Source organism: Capsicum annuum, chromosome 1 (genome assembly GCF_002878395.1).
Source record: "Capsicum annuum cultivar UCD-10X-F1 chromosome 1, UCD10Xv1.1, whole genome shotgun sequence".
Classification (NCBI taxonomy): Eukaryota; Viridiplantae; Streptophyta; class Magnoliopsida; order Solanales; family Solanaceae; genus Capsicum; species Capsicum annuum.
In genome coordinates, this window is record NC_061111.1 from 118,658,646 (window position 1) to 118,682,889 (window position 24,244).

Consider the following 24,244-nt stretch of genomic DNA (forward strand, 5'->3'; position numbering starts at 1 on the left):
TATTTTAAAATAAATCTTCATTTTTATTTGTCAAGTAAAGAAAATAATATCCAGGAATTTTTTTTTTATATTACAAAAAATATTTTTCTTTTCATACATTATAAAATGTGCTTTCTTTTTTATAAGGAGTATCTTTTCGTTTCATATATTTTTACATATTATTTATATATCTCTACTTATTTCTATAGATACATTTTAAAAAAATAGAGTTAACATATTTACTTGGCATCCACATTCTACTATATATTTTTTTTATGTTTTTTTGGATTAAACAGATTGCTCTTTATTAGTAAAAAATGTGCCATTACATAACAAGGTAGCAATTGACCATCTACCTCCAATAATTCTATCATCAAAAGGTAATATAGTACCATAATAACATGTAACTTCTTGATTAAATAAGGAAACTAAAAAGAACAAAACACAAGAGACTTTCATGGCTTATGGGAAATGATCAGTCATCCTCAAGGCTTTCTGCCAAGGAGCTATGTTCCTCCCCTGCATGTGCATGGGCATTTTAATGTCCTTGCAAGTTCTTACTATGATGATCTGTCCTTAAATAGATAACATCACATTTTTGTATCTCCAAGTACAATACAGAGCCATAACAAAAGTAGAGCAAACAATTGCAGCATGTCCAGTTTTCTTTTCGCAACTTTACAAAACCAGTCACGTTCCTGAATCTAGGTCCTAATTTTCTTGGTGATGACTAACCAAATAAATAATTTAATCCACACCGGATTACTATAATCACATATAAAGAAAAGATGATCAAATATTTCCACAACTTGATAACAAAAGATGCATTCAGGGGGGACCATGGATACCAATTTTATAAAGTTTATCTACTGTTGTTAATCTTTGTTGCATTGCCAGCCATAGAGTGTTGTGGGGGACCATGAATTTGTTTTTGAAATGTGTAATCTTCCATCAAACTTTAGAGTATTGTGGTTGCAAATTCAGATAAGATTGCTTCATAGAAAACTTTCCTCTATGTACCATCTTATCTAAAACTTGTATCAGTAATCCCTGAGCCTAAAGTTATGGGCACATCACCTTCTATCAATTATTTTCCTCACCACCCATGCTGTATTTTCTTGTACGGGCATCTACTCCAAGTTTCTGTGCTTAACATAGTAGTAATGCACCCATTTGATCAACATAGTATCCTTCTTTTTTGAAACAACCCACAAATGCTTCAATATGACTGCTTTATTCCAAATCTTCAAGTAAATAACACCTAAGCTACCTACAAAACTTGTTTGGCATATTTTGTCCGAAGAAATCAATGTCTTCTTTCATAATTCATCTTGGCCAGTCCACAAGAAGGTTCTGTAAGTAGCTTTCAACAATTTAGCCACTGTTTTAGGTAGGATTATGATCCATGCCCAAGAAATTTGCATACCAAATAATACTGTTTTGACGAGTTGAAGTCTACTAGAGTATGATAGTAATCTAGATACCCAACACCTAATTTTTGTAGAAAACTTTTCAACCAAAGACATAAATTGTGCAATAGTTAACTTCTTTGTATAGAGAGGGACACCCTGATTTTTGAATGGTAAAGATCCTTCTACATATCCCAAGGTTTGTGAGATCTCAGTTTCCAAGTTTTTACTAATACATGCCATGTAAATAGAGATCTTGTCAACATTAGACTCCAACCTAGACTAACTTGAGGACTTATGGAAAGTCTGTTAAAGAAAAGTAATAGAGTCCATATCATACCTGCAAGACATTAGCAAATCATCTGTAAAACACCTATGAATCAAATTAAGTCTCTTGTATCTTGGATAAAAATAAAACTATTTCTGTTGTTCTAGCTGTTGCATTTTTCTTTGTAGATATTCTATAACTATCACAAAGAGATAACGAGATACGGTCAAGCCCTTTATAACCTAGAAGGGCTTTCTAAGTCTACCTTTAATTATCAGGGATTAAGAAACTGTAGATACATATTTCATGACCCAACCTACAAATTTGTAAGGATAACCCAGCTCAATCCGCATATCTTTTAGGAAAGGCCACTCAAGAGTATCATAGGTTTTTCTAAGATCTGTCTTAAGAACAAATCTAGGAGAAATAAGTTTCCTAGTGTATCCCTTGAAAAGCATATGATTGCGTAAGATATTATCTGTAGTAGCTTTAAATTTAATGAAAGTTGAATGTAATCAACCAATAAGACCATTCAAGACTTGCTTTATCCTATTAGTAAGTTTCATTGCAACAATTTTATACATAGTGGAACAATAGACAATTGGTCTAAAGTATTTCACCTTAGTTGGTGAAGGAACCATAGGAATTAAAGTGATGGTTGTACAATTCTATGTTTTCTTCACCTTACCATTAGAGAAAAACAATGGCACATCTGAATAAACCTCTTCTTTAACAATGGTCCAATAATTTTAAAAGGACTTAATAGGGTATCCATCAATCCCTGGACTCTTATCTTTAGGCATTTCTTTCACAACTTGGTCTATTTCCTCTAGCTCAGTATCTGCACTAGTTGAATTTGTTGGTCTCTATAAAGGCATGGCCCTTTCCTTATTACTTCTAGGTGAGGATATGGAATTTCAACAACACAATCTCCCATGAATAAAGTAAAAGCAGCAATAAATCCATTCTATACATCTTGAGGATCTATAAGTTTTACTCTATTATCAGTATAGATTGATGAGATTGTATTCTGTGCAAAGTTGAGTTTAAATTGAGCATGAAAATATTTTGTATTGGTTTCTACACTATAAATTTAGAAAGCTCTAGATTTTTGCCCAAGAACCTTCTCTTCCACTAATATCCATCTCTGAATATCTGATAGTATTGCCTTTTCCTGATAAAATAGACTAATTATTTAGATGAGGCAATATGAGTCTATATAATTTTCAGTTGTTTTCTAGCATAGGATAATTTCTGATCATATTATGCCATGCAAGTATTGAGTTCCTTAACATCCACTTTTAGTTTCTTCAAACTTTCCCATAATATTGTCATAGGATCACCTCTTTTTGGACTATGCCAAACCTGTTGCATAATAGTCTAAAACTATTGATGCTACATGACTGATACATACAACCTAAAAGGTTTAGTGTGCAAACTCACCTTGTTATTTATAGTTCATATTTTATATATTTATACTTTCAAAAATAATTTTTACTTTTTTCTTTTTTGAAAAATTTAGTGTATTTGGTATCATAATTGTTAGATCTAAAGGATACCTAACCCCTTTCCTTTGAAATAATTTGATCCCTTACCAAAAATTAAACTATTTTTTGTAGATTAGAAAACATGTCATACATGTAAATAATTAAATAGGTTTTCTATTTTTTTATTTAAAATTAGGTGGCACTCTATACAAAATTTATTATGTTAGTGTCCATAAGTTGATGCTTTTTTAACTGTGGTAAAAATAGGACATGACAGAATGACGACTCTTCTGGAGACTAAACAGGTTCTAACCATGACAAGCTCTATATTTCAATTAAGGAAGATATTTTTAGATGCTAATTATTTAATTTTTTGGTTCTTTATTAGTTTCAAATGCTGCAAATTACATAGATTATCTATGTTTTGTTCATAAATTTTTTGCACTATTTGCGAACATGAGCTTTACGATTTTTAATATATCAATTCCTTGATTCATTATCTACTTAATATATTGTATTTGTATATTCTGAAAACTACTACATATTATTTATATATTTATTTATTTTCACTCTATTAAAATTATAATCATGATTTTATCAAGTCTTCGTCATCTACTTCACACACTATGGTTCATGAGAGTGGTGTCTCACACTCCTCCAAAACTTACTTGAATTCTTTAGTTTGCAGTTGGTGCATTTAGATTACAATGCACCGTTTCACAGTTGTCCGAATATTCTTTTCCAGCCTAGGTGAATCTACTCTTTCTATCCTTATGTCATTTTATACATGATTTTGATCGGAACTTGCAGAATTATTTCTAATTTATTTGTTATATAGTTGACACAAGTTCCTTATTTGCTATATATTATCTTTTTTGAATATTTACTACACATTCTTTAGTTGTACATATATACTTTAGTAGGACCTTCTGACTTACAGGAGACCTTCCATCCATGGTTGATATCTTCCTAGACGTTTGATGTTCCTTTTCTGAAGAAGCCTAAAGGTTTGCCTGTCTTGTTTAGGACTGGACAACTTTTAGGGCTTGGAAGCAAGCTACCTCTTGCCTATCTCACCCCCTTTCTTCAGCTGGGTGAGCCTTCGCTTTTTGGATCGTCTTCTGCCCAATGCGGTATCCCCCATTTTTTGGTTCCCATTGGGTTTGTCCGTTTGTTGTACATAAACCCCTGTGAGGGTTTCACGCAGTTTCAGCAGTTCTTCCGCTTCCACGACACATTCGGTTACTTGTGCCATATAAAAACCACTAGCAGGTTGATGCATCATGATCCGTTTTTTAGTTAACTGATCTGATGAGTCCAACAAACAATTAATTATAACAAATATCTAAATTCTAAATAAAGGATAATAAATAAATGGGGTCTTCTTTTATTCGAAACGTCTCGTGATCCTTCAAAAAGAGAAGACCTATGCCGCCTATCCCTTGATACGGAGCTGGAACTGCTAACTAGGATGAATGGGCTAACTGTGGATATGATGCCGGAAATAGACCGATTTTATATCACCCTTCAATTCGAATTAGCAAAAGCTCCTAGAAGTTGGTTAGCTACCTCTCATTTTGTTCTAGGATTCTTCTTCTTCGTAGGTCATTTGTGGCACGCGGGAAGGGCTCGTGCAGCTGCAGTAGGATTTGAAAAAGGAATTGATCGTGACCTTGAACCTGTTCTTTTCCTAAATTGCATTGTATTGATTCCTCCTAAATTGCATTGATTTATCCAAAAGATTTCATTTCAATTGGAGTTTGGTTATTCACCATGTACGAGGATCCCCGCTAAGCATCCATGGTTGAATGGTTAAAGCGCCCAACTCATAATTGGCGAATTTGTAGGTTCAATTCCTACTGGATGCACGCGAATGGGACCCTCCAATAAGTCTATTGGAATTGGCTCTGTATCAATGGAATCGCATCATCCATACATAACGAATTGATTTAGTTGGGACAACAAACATCCATCTCGTTCGTTCTTTGGATACCCGTATAACCATCGAAGGGGATTGTAATTCTTTCTACTTCTTGAGGTATAATGACAGACCGAGACGCTCGACTAGAAGGAATAGGTGGAGAAATTTTGCCCAGTGACCCATTGGATTGGATTTCTCCCTTGGGTGGACTCCATATGGGGATAACTTGTAACTTGTAAAGTCCAGGAATGAATGCTTATTAAGGAAACGGTAAGCTGATGTGTCTATAATTCGGATGTTCTTTATCGTTGGATGAACTGCTGATATTGATCCCCAAAAAAAGACGGTAGGTACAGCTAGGCCGTGAACAGCTGAGAAAAGGGCTAAGAGGGAACCATAGGATATTACTTGACCTAAAGGAGACAGGATTTGAACCCGTGACCTCAAGGTTATGTCATGATCAATATTGTCCACTCTCTATGATAATTTTGGTTGAATTGTGTTAACCTTACAACATTTCCATTTTCTCATGCCCATTTTTTTTCCTTAAAACCTCCCTTCACCGTCATATAATTTTAACATCTATTTTTGTTCTTTGCTATCATTCTTTTGGACTTTCTCATCTCTTTTAAGAATTATTAACACATACATGTACGTTCTTTTCATTCTTGGAATATATTATTTAGATTCAAGCTCTCATTCATGACATACTATTTTTTAATATAATCAACAATTTTTTATAATCATACAAACCGCCAATAACTATGTATTTGTATGAATAACATTTGACCTCATTCTTGTCATGACAAGATACGTAGGGAACCCTTTATAAAGTTTCAATATCTTTACTATTTAAAAATAATTTCTCTCGCATTCAAAATGAAAAATGTTTTTGGGGATGTTCAAACATGCTCTCCAGATGTCTTTTAAGAGAGAAAATCAATAATTCCTCATATGCAAATACCAATAACATTGGTGCTTAAATGGCCTTGCCTCTAAGTCATCACCCGATTATGGTTTAAGAATGTGAGATATTAGTTCTCTTCTTTCAAGCATTGTAAACCATTAAATTAATAGTGTATTGATCCTCACTTTCAATATCAAGGGTTCAACAACCTCACAATCGTAAGTGTAACAACTATAGTTGTGATGTTTAGATTTTGTTATGTTTTGATCATTTTACTCTCCCTCATTGTTGTTATATGCTATTTATAAGTTGTGTGGATGGTTGGAATGATTCCTGAAGTGTGTGGGAGTGGTTTGAGTGAGTTTGAGATATTTAGAAGTTTTAGAAGTAGTTAGTTTAACTTTGGTCAATATTTGATGCTTCGAGCATCAGTTGGTGGTTCAATCAGTTTCATTGGATCCACAATGTCAAATTTGTATTAGTAGCGTAATTAAGTAATTAGATAAAAATTAGTTAAAATAGCTTAAAAGGATCTCAGGGGCTAATTTGTTGTAACTGATTTTGTAAAAATCTGATGGTTGCATTGAGTCTGAAACATCAAAGTTAACCTAGTATATCAAATTATTTTTTGTGGGATCTCAAACAAATTCGGAGAGTCCATTCAGAGGATGTTTAGACCTTTCCTTAACTGTTTTATTGTTAGATGGTGCAGCCCTTGATCCTTCCTTGTAGTCGGGTGGCCTGGTGTCCCAATCATAGGGCTTGGCCAAGTTGTTCATACCAATTGCATGGTGGGATTGCAATCGCGTACAAACATTTTTAGTGAACCAAGTCAAGTCTTCATCACGGTCATGGGGCTCACCTCCAACGATTATGATGAACAATTTACTTTTGGTCAATGTTGACCTTTGCATTTGCAAGGTTGGAATTGTGTTTGTGAGGTACTATTCACTTAAACATTATAAATTTTCTGTTTTCTAGATTTTCACTATTTTCGACATTTAAATCTCAGGAAAGATGATTTTAAAGAGGGATTTTCAAAGAAAAATGTTTGGGTAAGCTTCTAAACTTGATTTCAATCGTGATCCACTTTTTTACCTAAAAAATAACTTCAAAATTTGGATTTTAAGCTAGAAATTTTGGGGTTTTATCCAGTAGGATCAAAAAATAACTTTTTGATGATTTCAACTTGCTTTTCAATGGATATTCATATTTAGGATCCTTGAGGTATGAGAAACTTGATTCTTAAATAAAAAATTGTTTTTACCCTCTTTTCTTTAGATCGATTTTTGATCTATTTTGGACTCAAATTAAATTTACCTAATATAGGAATCATTAGACTCCTTTTGATGTGTAGATTGCATTCTTGAATGATTTGGTGCAATTCAAAGTTCTTTGTAAAGGAAAGGCTCTATGTTGAAGGGTCCAGGCTAGAGATTTGACGATTCGAGGTAGCTTATGACTTAACATTCTTCAGAATTAGTTAGTTAACTATTCATGTAAAGTATGTTATGGGTTGGGTATTTCATCATGAGATTTTGGCACTACCCTATTTATGAGTCATGATAGAACCTACTCTGTCCCACCAGTAGGTTATCCAAATCATAGTCTGAATCTATATGCAATGGGCTAACATGTTGGAAAATGGCCTAAAAGCTGAAAATTAACAATTAAAGACTAAAATTGCAATAATACAGTCATAAGGTCTAATAGATAGATACATAAACAATAACCATCCAAAGACTCAGTAATGTCGGTACAAGAGCTACTACAAATGAACAATGAGTACAGAATAGTCAACTACAGTCCCTCTCAAAGATAAAAGATTTGACATAATTAAATAGAAGGAAAAAGGGTAACTCCGACCCCAAGAGCTCACCCAATCTCTGTGATCAACCCTCCATGAACATAGAATCAGTGGCGATACTATTACTCTAATCTACACCCAAAAGGTATAGAAGTGTAGTATAAGTACCAAAACCATGGGTACTCAGTAGGAATCATTGGCCGACAGAGCTATGATTTAAATACAATAAGGTATAAGATAGAATAAGCTGAGTCAAGGCAAAAGAGGCATACCTGAAAATAGGCTTCGACATTTTTGTACAAAATAAATGAATGCAAACGATATAATAACATAAAGATCATGCCCTTATATCGACAAGATTTGCCCCCATAAGCAATAATTGTGGAAAAGTAAATAACCCAACGTAGGCCTCCATAAGCCTGGAGGGTTCAATCAAGGAAACTAACCAACCAAATAGTCATAAATCACCAATTAATCATGCCATAATCAAGAATCCATCCGAACTGCATCGTCTCATACATAATTCCCAATGTAGGACATGAATCAGAACTTATTAATAATATTATTATCATTATTTGTCTGGCTTGAACTAGAACACATATTATCAAGATCATTATCAACTATCAAACTCGAATCGAAACTCATATATATAAATCATATCAATGAACCATATCACCAAGCCATAACAATAAACTAACCTAATAGACTATACCAATACGGCAACTAATAAGTCATACCAATAGCCATGCTTATAGGCCAGGTCAGTAGTCATAATCATAATTTATGTTAATAATCGAATCTATAAGCCACCAATCATATCTATAAGCCATTAATTGTATCTATAAGACATATTGTATCTATGAGCCATATTATATTTTTACGCCATTAATTATGTCTATAATCCACATCATATATATAAGCCATTAATTGTGTCAATAAGTTATTAATCATACCTCCAAGCCATCTCATATCTATTATCCATAATATGACAATAAGCCATATCATATTTATAATCCATATCTTATATAGGATCGATTAATCATGTTTATAAACCATATGATATCTTTAAGCCATATCATATATTTAATCCATATCATATCAATGAGCCATTAATCATGTCTATAAGCCATATCATATCTATAAGTCATATTATATCTATAAGCCATATAGTTAATCACGTCAATGTCTATATTATTAAGCATGTGTAGTCCATATAATTAATCATATCTGGAAGCCATACCAATAATCACATGTATAAATCATTAAACATATACCAAAGACATATCAATAATCATCTATATAAGCCACATCATTAGCCATATTTATAAATCATATCCTTAATCATATATATAAGCAATATCAGTAGCGATACCCGAAATTAGCTTCAATCCTTCAATATCCAACTATAATACTCAATAAATATATTCACTCTCCTCAAGTGTCAAGTCAACCATTAATAAGAGTATGTCGTACGTAAATAAGTCTACAAGGCTATCACAAGTCTTGGCCTAAAGTGGGGAAAGGGCCTACTTTTAATCTCCGAAATCCATTTTTAGGAAATTCTACCCTGGACTAGGCTAAGGTATCTAAGTTTATTTGAAGATGTCACGTAATCCATGAATAACACCAAGATTGTAATTCTTCCCAACATGAACAACTAAAGCAATTTCTCTTAACTTAAGTGACTAAGGAGAATTCCACCATAAACATGAATGACTAAGACTATTTCACCTAGCTTAAGTTACTACGACATTGCATTCTAAACATGAGCCATGAAGCCTAATTCACCAGAGATATAAATAACTATGCTAATTACTCTAAGTTTACAATTTCAAGATGGCCTAAACTGTCCAACTAAACCAAATATCCTTATTAATACTTCCAACACACAATTCCACACCATATCTAGCATATTATCATAATCATACTATGAGATAGCTCAATCTATGAAGAAGGTAAATCTAGCCTACTTGGATGCTGAGAAAAAAGCCCAAATAATCTACCAAATCTCAATTTTCCCTTTCCGAGAAGCTTCTGCAAGCTGCCATGCTATAAAAATCACAATCTACTTATCAAAACTTGAACAATGACACCCTTATTTCACTATTATGATTTGGGTCCAAAACTACATACAAATTCCATATGGGGCCTATTTACAGAATTGAACCTTAAAAACCAACACAACTTCTCTCTATGCTCAAGGACCAATTACCCTAAAAAATGGGTGGGTTTCTAAGTATAATGGTGCTAAATTTAAGTCACCAAGCTTTTAGGGATTTTAGATAATAATGGAGAATTTAAGCATAAAATTAATGGAAACCTACCACAAATTCGATGAAGAATCACGTAAATCAACTTTTCCCAAGATCCAATATCATCCATAATTAGTTCTCTCAAGAACTCCCACTTTTTAGGTTTTAAGATTTTAGAGAATGGATGAAAATGTTGAAAAATTGGGCTAATTGGGCATTTATACCCTTCCCAGGCACACGGTGCCGCTAGCGTATACTGGATGGCTTTAGCTGTCGACACGAAAGTTCCCAGATGACCGTTAAATTTATCCTATGCTAACAAGGTAGGCCGCTAAAGTTGACCTTGGGCCTTTTTAGCGCTAGTTGTTAAAGGGTCCAGGCGGTAATAAAGAGGACCTTTCAGTTGAGCTAGGTCCACTAAAGTTCTCAACGGGCCACTAAAGCTCCAAAAGGGGTGCTTTAGCAGTTACACCAGATATTAGGCACCAGCTGGAGAATTTAAAATTTTTCGAGTCTCTACCAACCCCTCAGGATTTATTCAGAATCTAGTAAGTGCAAATGAATTATACTACACCATCAAATTCAACGTTCCAAAATCAATGGCATAATTAAAATTTCCATCCGAGGTCGTTTTGAAAAAATTTAGGTCCTAAATCCACTTGCCATTTTCTTAACTTCCACTCGATAGCCCAAAATGATTCTGAGGACCTCGAGACCCAAACTAAGAGTCCTCCAAACCTAAAATAGACATTATAAATTTGTTGGAACAGTCAGAATAGGCATACGAGGTAATTTTATTAATATTTTTTCTCAGTAGATAATTGGAACTAGTGAAATCTTCAAAATAGGGAATTGGCTTTAAAAACCAAACGAATTACTTGGTAATTAGATTCTCAAATCCAGAAAGTCATAAAAGACATGGAGAAGCTATGGGAAAGCTTTAATCAAAGAAAATGAGAAAAATACAAAAAATGACCTGAAGGGTCATTACAATATCCACTACTAAAAGAACTTTCATCTTCTAATAAAAGGATTAGCATATACCTAAAGTCTAGAACAAGTGAGGATACTGGGTCTGCATCTAGCTCTCAATCTCCCAAGTAGCCTTCTTTATACGGCGGTGCCTCCAATGAACCTTAACTACTGTAATCTCTTTAGTGCACAACCAGCATACATTACTAGCCAAAATAAGCACAGGCTCTTCCACGGAGGTTGAATGTTCATCCAATTGGACCGAGTCCTATATAAGCACGTAGGATGGGTCAGGAATTTATAGCCGCAACATAGAAGCATGGAAAATCTGAGGAACATCTAAAAATCTGGGGTTAGGCTAACTAATAATCCATCTTACCAACTTTGCAAAGAATTTCAAAGAGTACAACATGTCTGGGGCTGAGTTTGTCTTTCCTTCCGAACCTAATCTCCCCCTTTATGGGATAATGTAGAAATACTCGGTCATTGACTCTAAATCTCAAGGCATTATGTCAATGATCTGCATAAACCTTTTGCCTACTTTGAGTGGCCCACAACCTATACTGATACCCCTAACTCTATCCAATGACTCCTAAAGCAAGTCAGTACCACAAGACCTAATCTTAGAAGTCTCAAACCATCCGATTAGAGATTGACATCGCCTGCCATAAAAAGACTTAGAAGGTGCCATCATAATACTCGAAAGGTAACAACTACAATAAGTGAACTCTGTAAAGGATAAGTGCTACTCCTACTAACCTCTAAATTCCATAACACATACTCATAGCATGTCCTCAAGAACATTAATAGTCCGCTCTGACTATCCAATTGTCTAGGAATGAAAAGTTATACTAACACCCACCTTAGTACCTAACTCCTCTTGATTCTCTCTAAAATCTAGAAGTTAACACCGAACCCCAGTTTGAAATGATAGATATAGGTCTAGTATGCATATAGATAATCTCATAAACATAGATAAGGGATACTATCTCGGTGTTAAAAGACATATGAATAGAAATGAAATATACCGACTTGGTCAACCAATCCACAATGACCCAAATACCATTATAACCATGGGAGGAACAAGATAATCTACTAAGAAATTCCACGATAATCCACTCCTATTTTAACTCAGAATAGGAAATCTCTGAATCAAACCACCAGGTCTTTGATACTCGGCGTTCACCTACTGATAACATAGGCAATGAGTAACAAAGTCTGCCACTCTCTCTTCATACCTCTCCCCTAATAATATTATCTCAAATTTCTAAACATCTTTGTTGTACTCAAATGAATAGAGTACCTTGAGCTATGAGCATTAATCAAAATCAACTAAATCACGTCATTAACCCTTGGAACTAAAATGCGACTATCAAATCTCAAAACGCCCTTAGAATCTGTAGTAGCCATCTTGGCCTCACCACTCAACACCTTATCACAGATGATGGAAAGTCTCTTATCCTCAAACTGGTAATCCTAAATATGGTCAACTAGTAAGGATCTTGACTCAACATACGAAGAATCCTCCTAAGGTCTGATATATCAAGTTGAACCCTCAAGATGGCTAAGGACTGAATGTCCCATGCCAACGAACTCTGGAAAACTAAAACACAAGTGAAGATATCTATACTCACCGCCTCTAGCTCAAGGCATATTCTACCATATTCGCCTTGCATGGATGATATGAAATAAGGATATCATAATCCTTAAGCAACTCCATCCATCTATGTTGCCTAGTATTAAATTCTCTCTAGGTGATAAGATATTGAATACTATGATGATCCATGAAGATCTCACAATGCTAACCATAAAGATAATGCCTCCAAATCTTAAGCGTAAAATGTACCGCCACTAACTCTAAATCATCAGTGGTGTAGTTGCGTTTGTGCACCTACAACTACCTTGATGTATAAGCGATAACACTACCTTGTTCATCAATACAAACCCAAACCAACACCAGAAACATCACAATAAAAGGTTAATCCTCACCCTCAACAAAGAGAGCTAACATAGGAGCTAAAGTGAGAAATCTCTTAGGTTTCCCAATGCTCGACTCACAATCCTTAAACCATCAAAAAGAAAATTATTTCTGAGTCAACCTGGCCTTTGGTGGTGCAATAGTAGCAAAACTCTCAGTGAACCATCTATAATAACTTGCTAAACTGATGAAGATACAAATCTTAATCAAAGATATAGGTCTTTCCAAATCATGAATAGCATTAATCTTTGTCAGTTCTACCATAATCCCATTCTTAGACACCACATACCCAAGAAATATCATCGAATTAAGCCAAAAATCACATTTAGAGAACTTGGCAAAAAGCATATGATCACTCAAAGTCTAGAGTACAATCCACAAATACTGCAATGCTCCTTTTTACTCATCAAATATATAAGGATGTCATCGAAGAACACAATGACAAAGAAATCCAAATAAGGCCTGAATATATTGTTCATCAAATCCATAAAGGCAGCCGGGGAGTTAGTTAACTCAAAAAACATCACTAGGAACTCATAATGACCATAATGGGTCTTAACGGCTATCTTTGGGATGTCCTCAACCCGAATCCAAAATTGATGGTTTTGGACCTCAAGTAAATCTTAGAGAACATTCTTTCTCCCTAAAGTTGGTCAAACAAATCATCAATATAAGGCATAGAGTAAAGGTTCTTCACTGTCACCTTATTCAATTACTTATAATCAATACACAGATGCATGGAGCCATCTTTCTTCTTTACAAACAACATAGAAGATCCCCATTGAGACACACTCAGTCTAATAAAACCCTTACCAAAAAGATCCTGAAGTTGAGAATTCAACTCTATAAGCTCGGTAGTAGCCATATGATAAGGTACCATTCAAATAGGTCGGGTTCCTAACTCAAGATCAATAACAAACTCAATACTATGCTCTGGATGATAGCTAGGTAAATTGCTAAGGAAGATATCAGGAAACTCACAAACTATAGGAGCAGAGTCAAGTAATAGATTTTGATACTAAAATAATGAATATAAGTGATATAAGACTCGTACCTTCAAGATAACCCTCCAAGCATAAATATAAGAAATAATTCATGTTGTCCATGGTTAACAGTTCCCAATAACGCGATCGGGGGTATACCTGGCATGGCTAAAGTGATGGTCTTGTAAAAATAATCCAGGATCGAATGATAGTGGGATAACCAATCCATGCCCAGAATAACATCAAAATCCACCATGTCTAAAATAATAAGATTAATAAGACTATCAATCTCTCGAACAGTCACAAAATATAATTTAAAAGCCTAATCCATCGCTAAAGAATCACCCATGAGAGTAGATACACATAATGGCATAGAAAATAAATCCCAAGATAACTCTAACCGTGGAGCATAATAATAAGAAACATAAGAATAAATGGATCCTAGATCAAACAAAACAAAAACCAACTGACCGCATACCAAAATCATACTTGTAATAATAGCATCTAAAGACTAATCCTAGGGCCTAGCAAGTACTTCATACAACTGATCACACCCGCCACCTTGTTAGGCTCTTAACTGACGTTTTATCCTACCTTCTTGAGAAAGTCTATAAACACCTTGGGGACTACCCCTGTGACCATGCATAGCACCTCTAGCTGGAGGATGAACTTCCCTGATAGGTGGAAAAATCTAATTTAAAGGAACAATAGCACCACAGCTAGGTCAAACTCTTAAGAAATGATGAAAAGCTCCGCAACCATAATATGCCCAAACGTTGAGCGAAAACCAGAAGATTCGATGACTAGGAAGAACCACCACTGATGTCTCCCAGAAGTACACCTCCTTAGAATTATCAAGCGGTCGATGTCAAAATATAGTAATCCAACTAGGTTGGGGTTGAACGCATAAGGAATATGTGGAACTATATCTCTAACTTTTTCAAATCACTGGGCAATATAAAATGTAAATGGGGGGAATTTTTCTCTGAACAGTAAGTAGGACCAAAACTTTAATACATTTAGTTTTAATAAATCATAAATGAACACTAGGCTTATGTTCCCCCTAGCTTTTAACTTCGTAAGCTTATCATGCTTAATCCAGCTATTATATGGAGAATCTGGCAATTTATGTATCACCAAAAGCCTCTCTAAACACATTTGTGAATCTCACTTATCGCCTCTCGGTCTCAAAGTATCACATTACTTACCATTACCTTGGACCCCAGTTCAACTATCTGCTCTCGATCTCAAGTTTATTAAATACAAGATAAACCTAAATAGCTTATATCGATAATTAACTTCAAATTACTATTGTGATCTTCTATTCTCTATATCTACCCACCTCTCAGGTTTGTAATAGATATAGAAGATATCTTATGTTTGCAACTGTTAAGAAATCAATAAGAGCGAAGAAAACCACAATACATAAAGCAATAATAATCTAGAAGTATTGAACACTTCCCTACTTCATTAATTCACCAAGGTTCCCACAACCCTTACTAAGGGACTTAGTCACTCATCATTGTGAAACAATCAATGGAATTCCTAATTAAAAGCATTAAATCAATCTAACAATAAGTTACAACAAAAACCCAATTTTTTGAATTAAATAATCAACCAAATCAAGAACAAAGCAATCCCCAGATCAAAATCAAATCTCAGAATTAAAATATACATTTATGAATGATAAGAGTGTATAAACTAATTAAAAATGTCAAAAGGGTATTTATTGAATACATGGAAACCTAGTAAACAAATCCTAAACAAAAGAGGAAAATCGAAGTTGGTGGCCACCTATAGGGCTACTTAAGGGCCATAGGTGGAACCTATGGACCGTAGGTTGAGACACATAGTGTAACTGTCCAAACACTACAAAAATCTCTTAGGGAATCCATGAATTCTAAGACCTATGGGGCATAGGTACTACCTACAGCCTATAGGTAGTCCCCATAGATGATAGTCCCAAATCTTTAGCTTTTGGATCTCTAGAATTCAACTTTCTGACACATGTTTTTCCACTTACTCCATGTAGGTAGTACCTATGTGGCATAGGTACACACATAGGTAGTCCAAACACTTTAATTTTCACATCTTTGCTCATGTTCAGCTCTAAAACCTAGTTTCTTGCAAAACATAACACAAAACACGTCATATTTAACTAAAAGACCTCAATAACTTGCTTATATTTATTGTTTTAAGCATCAAAAGTGCAATAAAATCATAGAACATCAACACCCTCAACCTATAATTGCATTTTCTAAGGAAATAAATCTGAACTCAATAACACAACAACGCTTAACTAGGAGAAACCTAAGCTATCTACAACAAAAAATCATCAACTTTAAGTTTAAAACATTACTCCCTCATATTTTAATACTTCAACACCAACCATGTGTATTTATGGAGCACAACATTTTGACACAATGGAATAATGATATGACATTACATTAGAAACAAACAATCATGCATATGTACAAATTACACTACCTAAATAAGTAAGCCGCTAGTAACGTAACCCATATGCCCTCACGTCAAGAAATTCCCAACAACTCATATGAAATCATGCATGTCAATGCAGGGGATGAATTCAGAGACACTTACACTTACAAAGAAGTTCCAAAAATATGCATCAAATACCACAGGCTTGCCTTTATGTTCTTTACCTCAGTTTTCAAATAGTCAGGTTAGGTTCATTATAGGACTTTACTTGGCTTGTAATGTAGGCATTGGGGCTAGTATGGTCTATATGGACATTTTAGTGACTAAGCCTCCTTGGAACTACACTTACTTAGGGGATCCACTTAACAACCAACATTCTTTAACTAAACCTCTATTTCTCCCTTTTTATTCTTTTATTGCACATTTAGGTTGGGTGTGGTTTCTTTTATTCATTCTTTTTCTTTGTCTTTTCATTTTGCTTTTGCTTTTCTTTTCCTGTTTTTTTTCTTTTTCTACCATATGTATCCCTACTTTTTTTTCTCTTATTTACCCTCCTTCATAACCACTTCATATTATGAACCCCTGTGTTAGACACCCTCAACTTAGGTGATTTGGCTGAGTTAAGGTACATAATGTCCAAGAAGGACCAGGGCCAAAATATGTTCATTGTAACAACAATGGGAAGGTGAAAGGTGGAATAAAAAAAATAGTCTATACAGGATCAAAATAGGGATCAAGGGATACATATTCACATCTAGTTGGTCATTTAGGCTAAAACTGGACAAATTTCAAGAATGGCCTGTGATCTTTTCCTAACCGACTATCCTACAACCTAGGAAAGATCAACTAGAAAAGTTATAGATTTAACATACAAAGGCCACAGAGTAGTATCTGATGCACACATGGCACAGGGTTGAATCACAAGCTACTACCAATTTGGTTCATATAATTGTTAGCTATGATTATTCTATCCCTAATTCTAATGCCTTAATTAGATTCAAAATGGTCACACATATACATGAACATCACACAGCTCAAAATATAAATTTTTTTAGGGGGGTATCATTTTTCTAAAAAATAAAAAAAGGCATCAATTTGCCTAGATACTTAAAAAAAATCTCCTAGTTACACAAAATCACAACATAATACAAAACAAAATGCAATACAAAACATTATTTCCCTATATATGTAAGTTCTAGAACCATGCCACAATCGAAAGGAAAAGAAGCATGGCAACAAAAAACTGTGGAGAATATGGTATACCCCACCCAAACTAAAATACTATGCACTACCCCCTGTGCGTGATAATAATATAAAGCAAGGGAATGAGGACATACCTGGGATGTACTAGGAGTATAAAATTCACCGATGTAAAAATACCAAGATACCTTGGGTTGCATCCCAAGCAACGCCTAATTTATCATCGTAGCAAAACTCAATTTCCTTGGCTACTCAGACTTAGCCAAGGCTGACCTTATTAAAAATCTTCACCACATTAAGATTACCCAAATAGTGCTTCAAACAATACCTATTCATTTTTAATAGGGATTCACCTTCCCTCTTTATCCTTATAGCAACTTGAGGGAGTACCATAACCACGATAAATAGAACAGACAACCTAGACCTCAACTTGCTGAGAAACAAGAAAAGTCATAAATTACAATAGGACTAATTACTAGGCTTAAACATACTTTTTACAATTTTCATGGCATGATTTTTATTCTTTCTTTGCATATAGCAGAACTCTCATAAGCATGGAGAAAAAATTCATCCAACTCATTATATTTCTTAATATCAACTTTAATGTATCACGCCAGTCAAAATTTAGCTTTTTCAATGCTTATGTGCCTTATACTCAAGTTCGACTGGCAAGTGGCAGTACTTGTCATACATAAGAAGATATGGAAAGTAGCCTATAGGGGTATAAAAGTTGTTTGATAGGACCACAAAGCATTATCTAACTTTCTTGACCAGTCAGTCCTGTTGACATTCATAGTTTTTGTCAATATAGATTTGCTCTCATTAGTAGAGACCTCAACCTTCCCACTTGTCTAAGTATGAAAAGGTGTTGCCACCTTATACTTTACAACATATTTATCAAGAAGCATCTTAAATAGAAGATTGCAAAATTGAGACCTATAATCACTAATAATCACATGTGGAGTGGCATATTAATAAAAGATGTTTTTTTTTTCAAAAATTTGGTGACACTTCTACCTTTATTCTTTTGAAGAACAACAGTTTTACCCATTTTAAAACATAGTCAACTTCTACCAGAATATACTTCATCCCATTAGAGCTCATGAATGGACCCATAAAATCAATCCTCTATACATCAAACAACTCCAGCTCTAAGATAGGTGTCACGGGGAGTTTATGTCTCTGTAAATATTTTCTTGACACTGACATTGGTCATAGGCTTGAGAAAAATCATGTGCATCCCTATATATAATAGGTCAATAATATCTGCACTACAGAATTTTATGGGTTGTGCAGGTACTATTATGATAACCCCCAACTGGTGATGAATGACAAGCTTCAAGAATGCTCATCATCTCCACCTCAAGGATACACCTCTGAATAACACCATCTATACAAATTAAGAAAAGACATGGTTCATCCCAGAAGAACTTCCTCACCTCATGCATAAGTCGCTTGCGCTGCTGGAGGTTAGGACTTTCAGAACAAGAACACTTGCCAAATAGTTGGCAAAATCAGCAAACAAGGGGATTAAGTTTTGAGATACTGCCAAGACCAGCTCATCTAGAAATGTATCATCAATGTTAGGCTCATACCCTAACTTCTTCATTGCCTCTTCTTCAAGGCAATACAAGTGATGAACAACCTGGTTCTTTATGTTCTTTCAGTCTTTCGACACAAAGTAATTTTTTTGCAATAGGAGGACCCAATATATCAACTTTGGTTTTACATATTTATTTTTACATTAGGTACCTCAAGGCTTCATGGTCTATGTAAACTATGACTTTTGTCCCTATTAAATAGGATGGGCATTTCTTAAAGAAAAAAATACTGAAAGAAACTCCTGCTTAGTGATTGTATAGTTCTTCTATATGGGGTTTAATGCTTATGGGCATAATAAATCAGATGAAGGATTTTCTCTAATCTTTGGCCAAGGAAAGCACCTAAGGCCACTCCACTAGCATCTCAAATAACCTCAAATAGTATAAACCAATCCGGGGACACAATGATAGAAATCAAGATTAAGTGCTCCTTAAGGCATACATCATCAAATACAAATTTCACCTTCTTCTCTAAAAGTTTGCATAGAGGTTTGCAATTTTTTAGAAGTCCTGGATAAACTTTATATTTGCATGGCTCAAAAAGCTTTGTATCATCTTAACTGAGACTGGTGGTGGTAACTTTTCAATTAACTCAATCTTCGCTTTGTCCACCTCAATACCCCATTTAGAGATTTTGTGCCTGAGTTCAATACCTTCTTTTACCAGAAAATAGCACTTCTCCCAATTTAATACCATATTACACTCTTTATATCTATGTAGTGCGTCGGGTAAATGGGCCAAACAATCATCAAAGGAGTTTCCAACAACTGAAAATATTCATCCATGAATACCATAGTGTCCTCCACCATGTTAGAAAATATAGACATCATGCATTGCTTAAAAGTGGAAAGAACATTGCATAGTCCAAATGATATTCTCTTGAATGCAAAAGCTCTCTAAGGGTATGTAAAAGTGATTTTTTCTTGGTCCTTGGGAGCAATAGTAATTTGACTGTATCCCGAGTACCCGTCAACAAAATAATACCAACCCCAGCCTGCTAGTCTATCTAGAATCTGATCCATGAATGGAAAATAGAAATGGTCCTTTTAGGTCCAAGTATTGAACTTTCTGTAATCCATACAAACTCTTCAACTAGTAACCGGTCTCATGGGCAAAAGCTCATTCTTATCATTAGGAACCACTATGATTCCACCATTCTTTCATTCTTATCATTAGGAACCACTATGATTCCACCCTTCTTTGAACCATATTAAAATAGGATAACCCATTTGCTGTCTATAATAGGTTAAACAAGTCTAGCATCTAACCAATTGATGTTTCATTTCTTCATGACCTCCTAAATAGGAGGATTCAATCGTTGATGATGCTCAATGCTGGGAATACAATTCAGTTCAAGCTGTGTCTTATCATTACAAATACCGAGTGTAATTCTTGTAATGTCTGTTATGTTCCATCCAATGGCCCTCTTGAACTTCTGCAACACTGATATCAATGCTTTAACCTATGTTTCTACCAGATCAACAACAATAATAATCGATAAGGTATAACCTCTGGGCATACCATAGTCGCCAATTACAATCCACTTTTTGCATATAAAACTAAAATCATAGATATGTCATACAAGACGTTTGGGTATCCATAACCTTTTCAACTTCTACTTTCATTCAGGGGAAGATCTTAGTGTTTTGATAAAAGATCAATGCACGAATTTTAGTGTTTTGATTATTCTAGGGTCCTACCAATGACATTATTCAATTTCAATTTTTGTAAAGCATATTCAAGCATTAACTCATGATTCTTTATTAATATTACATTCTAGTACTTATAGGAGGCAAAAGGTTTACCTTGATTTTGAAAGAAGGAAGCAGAAACTTGAATAAAGGAACTAACCCTAGCCTTAATTAGCTAATATGTGCATAAGTGATGGACTGGCGAATGGGTCTTGACTTTTATAGGATTTAAGAGAAAGTTAAAAAGTTTTAATTTCAGAGGGAGTTTGATATTTGCGGATTATAGAGTAAATAAACTGGTTTATAATCTTTACAAATTTATAGTAGGGCAGCTTTGGTACAGGTAGGATCAGGGTAGGCCCAATTTTTTTAAAAACTAGGCCTAAAATTTTAGGAGGTCACTTACGGCACCACCTACGAGGTATAGGTTGAGGCTACGCCCAGTAGGTGCCCTACCATAGGTGACCAAAATTTTTTGCGCTATCCTTGCTCTCTAAACTCTTTGTTCTAATACTTATTACACTACTTTTAAAGTCATAAGTGGTACTTATGACACCATAAGTAGGTTCGTAGTTTAAAGTTTAGAGATTCCAAAAAAATCTTCCAAATTTCCATCTAACATTAATTGCACAACTTATCTGGCCCGAATGGGACTTATGACCATCATGAGTGGCTCAATAAGTCCCCTCACCTAGAATAGTCTAAATTAATCAATGATTTACCATGTTCCAAGTTATTCTTCATGCTATAAACAAACAAAAAAAATGTAAACACTAAAATAGTGGGTTGCCTGCCACTCAGTGCTTGATTTAATATTGTGGCAATGTTGGTTCTTGAGGCTTCAACAATAAGCCCATGGTTTCCTTTGATGCAGAGATTGATTTAACATCATGAAATGATGCAGCTACCTTGATTACTCATACATCATCAAGGTAACCATAAAAATGACCTCAAGGGTCATCAACACAATCTATTACTGAAACCACCCTCATGTCAGTCACCTGCCTCAACATTCTACAAACACTGAATGTGACCTCCTCATCGTTTAGTCTGAACTTAAGCTTTTTCTTCTTAATGACCACTAAAGCTCTGCCCATGTCAAAAAATAGTCTCCATAAGATTATGGGCATCTTAAATTTAACTTCGCAATACAAAACAACATAGTTGGCCAGAAAGATAAAGTTGTCTACTTTGACCAAAAGATCATATGATATACCCATAGGCATCTTTGTGGTATGGTATGCCATCAATAACCGCATTTTTGTTGCTTCTAGAAGGATCAAGCCCATCTATTTGAATGTTTCCATTGATATTAAGTTAATGTTGGTACCAAAGTCACATAGCTCTCTAGAAAACATAGATGTCCCGATGGTGCATGGGATCGTGAACGCTCTGGGATCACCCTTTTTGTGCCAGAGATCTTGAGATGATCACACTACAGTGATACAACCCACTAATATCCAAAAAACTAATAGCTCTATTCTTTGTTACAAAATCCTTTATAAACATAGCATACCCAGGCATCTACTTAAGATCCTTGAGAAGAGAGATATTAAAGCTCAACCCTTTTAGTAAAGCATAAGCAACTCCATAACCGTAATCCCCATCCAGAGTGCCAAAATTTTTGCGTCGCCTAAAAGTACACCTTCTTAGAATTATCAAGCGATCGATGTCAAAATATAATAATCCAACTAAGTTGGGGTCGAACCCATGGGGAATACATGGAACTATCTCTCAATCTTGCTAAAATCACTGGTAGTACATATAGTAAATGGGAGGAATTTTTCTTTAACACGAATTAGTAACAAAGCTCAAATGCTTTTGGTTGTAATCAATCAGAAACAAACACTAGGCTTGTGTTCCCCAAGGATTCTAACTCTGCAGTTTATCGTGCTCAATCCAACTATCATATATAGAATCTTGCAAGTTATGTATAACCAATAACCTCTCGACACAATTTGGTGAATTTCACTCATGTTCTCTTGGTCTCAAAGTGTACCATTTATTTCCTTTGCCTTGGACCCCAGTTCATCTATCTAATCTCGATCTCAATTTGATTAGATAAAGGTAATTAGCTTAAGTAGATGAACCTGATTTTCTTATATAGAAAATAAACTTCAAATTACTATGGTGATGTCTTTTTCCTAATCTGTACCTCCCTCTTAAGTTTTTGGTCAATAAAGGTTGTATCCTAATGTTTCCAACTATTAAAAAATCAATAAGAGTGAACAAAACCACAATACATGAATCAATAATATCTATAAGGATCGGACACTTCCCTCGATTGTTAATCCACTATGGTTCCATAGCCTTAGATGAGGGAATTAACTGCCAGTTGTTTCATAATTGAAAGCATTAAATCAATCTCACAATAACATACAACAAAAACCCAAGGTCTTGTATTAACTAATCAACCAAAATCAAGAACAAAACAATTAAAAAATCAAAATCAAATCTTGAACTCAAAATATGTGTTTGTGAATGAAAAGAGTGCGTAAACTAACTAAGAAAGGTCAAAAGGGTATTTATAGAATACATGGAAAACCTAGGAAACCAATCCTAAACAAAAGAGGAAATTCAAAGATGGTGTCCACTTATGGGATGCAGATGGAAGCTACGGACCGTAGGTAGCCCCATGTAGGTGACCATGTTCAAAAACTACAAAAATATCTCAAGAAATCCATGAAGTCTGATGCCTATGGGGTATAGGTACTACCTATGACCCGTAGGCAGTCCCCCATAGGTGATAGTCTCAAATCTTCAGCTTTTAGATCTCTGGACTTCAACTTTCTGACACATATTGTGACACCTACTCCATGTAAGTAGTAATTAAGAGGAATAGGTACCCACATAGGTAGTCCAAAAACTTCAATTTTTAGGTTTTTCCTGTTCAACTCAAAAACCTAGTTTCTTACAAAACACAACACAAAACACATCATATCTTATTAAAAAAACTAAGTAACTTGCATATTTTCATTATTTTAAGCTTTGAAAGTTCTGTGAAACTGTAGCACATCAACCGCGACTAGAATAGCCAGAAGACAAATGCCTCGAACACCGACTATGACTATAGCTAGGACGGTCGCTAGAACTTGACTGACCTCCCTCGGAAATCTAAAGCACATCCTGAATGGGTCTACTAGACTAACCCTGATACTTATACGACTGATGTAGAGGGTACCTACCCTTAGAATCACTACGATTGAACCGAGACCTATTATGACTCCCACTAAACTTGCCCTAATATACAGCCTATTATCACTTTTCCTATTGACCTCACAACGCCTCTCCTCCATAAGCTGAGAATGATAAAAAATCTTAGAAAATTACCTAACCACAATAACCAAACT

The 24,244-nt window shown here is 34.8% G+C and overlaps 1 long non-coding RNA gene across 1 annotated transcript in view; it reads left to right on the forward strand.

Moving 5' to 3' along the window:
• The first annotated feature begins 668 nt into the window (after window positions 1-668).
• The window catches only part of LOC107878006, a 46,558-nt gene continuing 22,982 nt past the window's right edge, over window positions 669-24,244 (forward strand). Inside the window, exon 1 of the long non-coding RNA XR_007052424.1 lies at window positions 669-1,334. This is a non-coding gene — a long non-coding RNA (uncharacterized LOC107878006). The remainder of the gene's footprint in view (window positions 1,335-24,244) is intronic.